The following is a 5953-nucleotide window of genomic DNA, read 5'->3' on the forward strand; positions in this document are numbered from 1 at the left end:
TGGGCTTATGGACTTAACAAACAAACCCAAATACAATGCCTCACTTATACATCGAAACATAAACGGAAGCATTTGCCTGTAAATAAACCATACACTTGCCTCTTAGCCTCAAAAGCATGAGGAGCAGTCGTTTCCATTTTCATCACTAAAAGCAGAGGTGGAGGCACAATGGCGCACTAATGATCAAGCGCAAAGACCTCTAAGAAAAAAATTACATAATTTCTAAAATTTGCTAAAATTTCAAACAATTTCTAAAATTGCCCAACATTTCAAATAATTTCTAAAATTCCATATAATTTCTAATGTGTTCCAAAAATTTCACATATTTCTAAAGTTTCAAATAATTTCTAACATTTACTAAAATTTCACATATTTTTAACATATTCAACTCTGCAATAGAGAGTGCAAATGTGTTTTGCTTGATTGAGGCCCGAAAAAACAAACTTGATCCCAAATTGAATACATAACCAGAGGTGCTTCTCATATCATCATTACTTCCTGCCTAATCACTATCATAATAGCCTATAAGAAGGCTTGATTGTCCCTTAACATACTCAATGCCATGATTCAAAGTGCCTTGAATATACCTCATGACTCTCTTGGCAATTCCCATATGCTTCTTTGTAGGGTTGTGTATAAATCTTGTAAGAATACTTGTTGCAAACATAGTATCAGGCTTTTTCCAATTAAATAAAGTGAGTTTCCCACAAGTTTTCTGCATTTAGTCTCATCAACAATTTCACTTCCATCAGCTTTGCACAATTTCTCATTCACTGCTAGTGGAGTTGAAATTTCTCAATCAACTTCATGGCATGCTTGTTCTGATGGATAAAAATACTTTGCTCAGTTTGCACTACACCCATTCCAAGGAAATGATGTAGTAAACCCAAATTTGTCATCTCATAGTGCCTCAACATATCATTTTTAAACTCTTCAAGTAATTTTGAACAACTACCAGTATACACTATGTCATCAACATAAAGAGAGATTATAATGATCCTAAGCTTCCATTTGACTTGATGTATAATGTGGCTTCACTGTAACTCTTCTAAAATCTAATATTGGTGATGTATGAGTTTATCTAACCTAGCTCTTGGAGCTTGCTTTAACTCATATAAAGCTTTGTTCAACTTATACACATTTTCTTTTTCGTTCTTTATCACAAAGCCTTGAGGCTGATCAACATATAACTATTCCTTCAATACCCTATTCAAGAAAGCAGACTTTCATCCAATTGAAATAGACTTTATCCCTCTATGATGAAGGTTTTGATGGTGTCAAGTTTGGCCACTAAAGAAAAGTCTCATTATAGCTATCTTTTGAAAGTACCATTTTGCAAGCAATCAGGTTTTATTCTTCTATTTTGAACCATCCAAATTTAGCTTAGTTTTATAGACCCACTTGACACCAATGTTTGGTTTTTCAAATAGTCTATCAACAAGTTGCCATGTATTGTTCTTCTATATCATATCTAATTTAGTCTACATTACTCTCTTCCAATAATCATCTTGAGCTGCTTCTTAATAATTCTTAGGCACTATGACACACATATTGCATTGAGCCATCACTTCACTCAAACTTCTCTATTTCAATGGAGTGTGATCAAAGTCTTGAGGAATTCTTGTTGTAACATCCCACATCGCCCAGGAGAGTGGATCATGTAAGCCTTATATGTATATTCTCATCTCTACCTAGCATGAGGCCTTTTGGGAGCTCATTGGCTTCGGGTTCCATTGGAACTTCGAAGTTAAGCGAGTTCGGGCGAGAGCATTCCCAGGATGGGTGACAAACTGGGAAGTTCTTGTGTGAGTTCCCAGAAACAAAACTGTGAGGGCGTGGTCGGGGCCCAAAGCAAACAATATCGTGCTACGGTGGAGTCGAGTCTGGGATGTGGTGGGGGCCCGGGCCGGGATGTGACAATTTGGTATCAGAGCTAATCCTTGCCCAGAAGTGTGCTGACGAGGACGTCAGGCCACTGAAGGGGGTGGATTGTAACATCCCACATCACCAAGGGAGTGGATCATGTAAGCCTTATATGTATATTCCCATCTCTACCTAGCACGAGGCCTTTTGGGAGCTCACTGGCTTCAGGTTTCATCGAAACTCCGAAGTTTAGCGAGTTCGGGCAAGAGCATTCCCAGGATGAGCGACCCATTGGGAAGTTCTCGTGTGAGTTCCCAGAAACAAAACTGTGAGAGCGTGGTCGTGGCTCAAAGCAGATAATATCGTGCTACAGTGAAGTTGAGCCGTGGGGGCCCGGGCTAGGATGTGTCACTTGCTCTATCTTGTGAAACAGAATTTGTATTTGGAACTTCTGAGATATCTTGCTGACTTTTCTATGGAGTACTGAGCAAGTGATCAAAAAATTCAGATTACTTATTCATTTCTTCAACATTTGCATATTTTCTTTTCTCAGCATCAGCAATCACTAGAACATTTACCGTATTTTTAGCTTCATAATTCCACATCCAACAAGCATTTTCATCAAAAGTTATGGTAACTGGATTGTACAATTTGTAGTTTTTCTCACTTTTGTAATAAGCAACAAGTATGTCACACTTGCAGGAATGTGTACATAACATAATAAGCCAAAAAAATTCAAGTGTGCAAATTCCTGGCTTTCTACCACTATATGTGTCGCGCCTCAATCTCAAGATACACCCGAAATCGATACATGACAGTAGAAATGTAGTGGTACAATACAAAATACATATAGTAGCTAAGACTTATACAAAGAATATACATTAGAGTTTTAGCAGAAATAAATTGCAACAAAGGGTGACAATACCTACTCTTGAGTTTGTTGCCCACATTAGATATACTACTTGAAATTTTCTCCTCTAACTGTTACCTGTTACTTTGCAAAACAACCCCAAGCTATGGAAATTGCGCATTCAGACGAAGGAATGAAGGTTTGGATTAAAGGGAGAGATCCAGAAGGTGAGAGTGAGTGCTTAGAGAAGAAGAGAAATGACACTTTCATTTATTGTTTCACACAAGGTGTATGAGGCAAGAGATTACACTTGTCATGGGCTATAACTCACACATAACAAACTAAGTGATGCACATGGACTATGATCTAATGGCTCACACTAAATCCAATTTAAAACAAAAAACTACAATACTTTCTTTTATTCTAAGAAATCTGAAATGAAGCTTAATCACCAAGAATTTGTAGAATTTGGTAACTGTTCTTCATCCAAATCTGCTTGCTTGGTTTGCACCAGTTTGTGGGAAAAAAAATGTTTTGTTTTGTTTTTTTTTTGTTTTTTTTTGTTTTTTTTTTTTTTTTAAAGAAACGAAATGATACAAGAAAATGCGGCTAGTGTCATTTTCTTCATGTGAAGATGCAACCACATTCAGATTAATAACAACTCCTCATGAATGGTATTCGACACTTCATTTAGAAAAGAAATATGAAATTCATGTAAATGAATGTGATGCATCAATTAACTTTCTAGTATACGCATTAAATTTGTGCAAGATTATTTGAGAAACATATAGTTCTTGTTTCTAGTTTTATGTGTGTGTGTGTGTGTGTGTGTGTGTGTGTGTATTCCATGATTTGAAAAATTTATTATGAAGTTGGAGTTGACAACTTCTAGATATAGATTAATCTAAATTACAGGAAAGATGCAAAAACTTGCTTTATTGCCAAGGAGACTTGGGCATTTGCCAAGGTCAATTAGGGAGGGACTAAATGATTACTGAGTGCTATTCAAAGTAATATCGATATAAATAAATTGTGTTAATTTTAAAAGTGTAGGGGTCTTTCAGAAAGGAAACTACGAGACATCAGAATTGAATCAGACATGATCACATGATGATGCTTATTAAGTAAGCGTATGAATATACATGGTCGTTGGGTAATATTACTCGTAGTAAGGGAAGGATGAAAGCTAAGAAGTGCTTTCCCTAGAATGATTATAGTTATGAAAGAATTGTAGGGTAGCGTAGCTATATTTAAGATGTGAGATTTACTTAAGAATGGATGTAGTCATGACACGTGGCACCCAGATGACCAGAATGACCACAATGCCTTTGGCATGAGATTGAAAATGTCCTAGGTAGTCTGGGTAGGACCGCTTTTGATCAAGGTGATCTGATGTGGGTTCTAACAGTGCATGGCACTAAGCGCATAAAAAAATGTTACTTATCTCCTAATCCCAAGAAAGGAAACCCTAATTCATATTTAAATTATGATATATTAGGAATTAGGCAATGTGATCACAATCCTACGAGAATTGAGTATTTTATACTACATATTTTTCTAGATTCCTTCCCGAATTCAAGAGATTAATTTTTCTATCAAAACTCTCAAGATCTCTAGAAATACCCAAGCCAGGGTTCTCTACAAGGATCTTCATTTTACAACTCATACATGGAGCTACACATGATTTGATTCTCCTTATTCGACGAGGAGATATATAGACAATCCTTCCTAGATTCAATCACACACCCAATCAATCCCCCTACTCTCTGAATTTCATGAGATTCCCAGGATTGTTCATATACCAACGATTGTGTGCAAATTTAGTTCCAACACCTAGCATAAACATAACCTAGTTAATTGAAGATTTCACAGTCTTTTTCAATAGGCAAACTAGTTCGGCATGATTCATAAAAGTTAACATACTATATTCCTCATTCTTATGGTAGAAAAAAATATGTTGTCTGCAAAAGTGATGGGTGTATATTTCTACTTATGTAACAAGAAAAAAATTCATAATTTAATCTAACACATGAGTTAAGGAAAAAAAAATTCAACTGATGAAAATCTTAATGCCCCCAAGAAAATATAGGTCCATCTAGCGGAATACTCCTCAATCTTGCAAATGTTCAACTTCATAAGCTGCATCATTTTCAAATATGTAATTCAATAATTACAACTTCCTAATGTGTTGTTATACTTAAAATTAGGAGGCAAGCGATCGTTGCTAAATGACTGGAGACATTTGGGTACAATATCTCATACAACTCAAGGAGTAAGAAGACATCTTTGTCATACCTTTTCTTTTTCAATGTCTGTGAACTTGCAGCCAATAGTGATTCCCTCATCATATGTTGTGCATTGACAGACCAAACACATCATATGATCAACAAGGAAGTCTTATCTGCACTCGAAAGAGAGGGAGTGATCATTAAATTTGGACGTAGTGCTATCGTCGATGAGAAAAAATTGATAAAGTTCTTGGTGCTGGAGAGATTGAGATGCTAGTTTGGATGTGTTTGAAAATGAGCCTCAAGTTCTTGAACAACTGTTTGCAATGGACAATGTTGTTTTGTCTCCACACAAGGGTGTTCTTATTCTTGAATCTTTCCAGAGTTCAACTGGGTTGATGATTGCCAATTTGGAAGCTTTCTTCTCAAATAAACCTTTGCTTACTCCACTCATTGGTTAGTAGTATGTATGATCTGAATGTTTTTCGGTTATATATTGTAAGGGATTTGGAACAAGAATATCAAGAGTTTTGGGATAAATTTTTTTAACCATTACTTAATATAGTGTCTTACTTGCTTGAAGAGTTTTAAGTATATATTGGGAGATGGATGCATCCACACAGTAGTAGGCTTAGTGTGGTTATACTCTGCCCTAAGACTTAATTATTTCTTTCAGAGTTGGATTTTAGGGTTGGCCGGGCTAAACCAATCCTGAATATTTAGTGGCAAGGCACATGATTATTAGACCTTTGGTTGGGTTGGACTTAAGCACTTACACTACAACAACAAAAAATTAAAAAATTAATTCTAGCAAAAGTTCCTCGAGGATAGGAAAACTTCCCCGAATGCAAGGCGGGAAGGTGAGCTTACTAAAGGGAAAGGAGGCGCTGAGGCGACAACCCCATAAAGGAAGGGCACCGCTCAAACTGTCTAAGGCTTAGCGATTAGAGAAGCGAAGCAGGCTTACTGAGAGAAAGATATAAATAGAAAGGCAAAGAGATAGGCAAGCGAT

General features: G+C 36.4%; 1 pseudogene; it reads left to right on the forward strand.

The window, feature by feature from the left end:
- The first annotated feature begins 2879 nt into the window (after positions 1-2879).
- On the forward strand, positions 2880-5402 carry LOC148698635 (glyoxylate/hydroxypyruvate reductase HPR3 pseudogene; annotated as a pseudogene).
- Positions 5403-5953: the final 551 nt, after the last annotated feature.

The sequence above is a fragment of the Pyrus communis genome, chromosome 2 (genome assembly GCF_041283825.1).
Source record: "Pyrus communis isolate YQ-2024b chromosome 2, ASM4128382v1, whole genome shotgun sequence".
In the NCBI taxonomy this organism is placed as follows: Eukaryota; Viridiplantae; Streptophyta; class Magnoliopsida; order Rosales; family Rosaceae; genus Pyrus; species Pyrus communis.